Below are 230 nucleotides of genomic sequence, written 5' to 3'. Positions count from 1 at the left end.
AGCTTCATGGAGTTCTCTCTGCTTAAAAAAAAGCTATGGCCAAACCTTTTTTTTATTTTTATGGCCATAGTTCCCTTTTGGGCAGTGGCGTAACCAGAGTTATGGGCGCCCGGGGCAGAACATTTTTTTTCGCCCCACCCCCCATATTATATAAACATCCACTGGAACTGTACCCCCCACCCCCACATATATCAGCTAAGGAACTACAAGTCCAAGCATGCCATCATTGT

The sequence above is a fragment of the Nanorana parkeri genome, unplaced genomic scaffold (assembly GCF_000935625.1).
Source record: "Nanorana parkeri isolate BGI_ZX_2015 unplaced genomic scaffold, ASM93562v1 scaffold8, whole genome shotgun sequence".
NCBI classification, from domain to species: domain Eukaryota; kingdom Metazoa; phylum Chordata; class Amphibia; order Anura; family Dicroglossidae; genus Nanorana; species Nanorana parkeri.
This window is presented reverse-complemented; position numbering follows the sequence as displayed.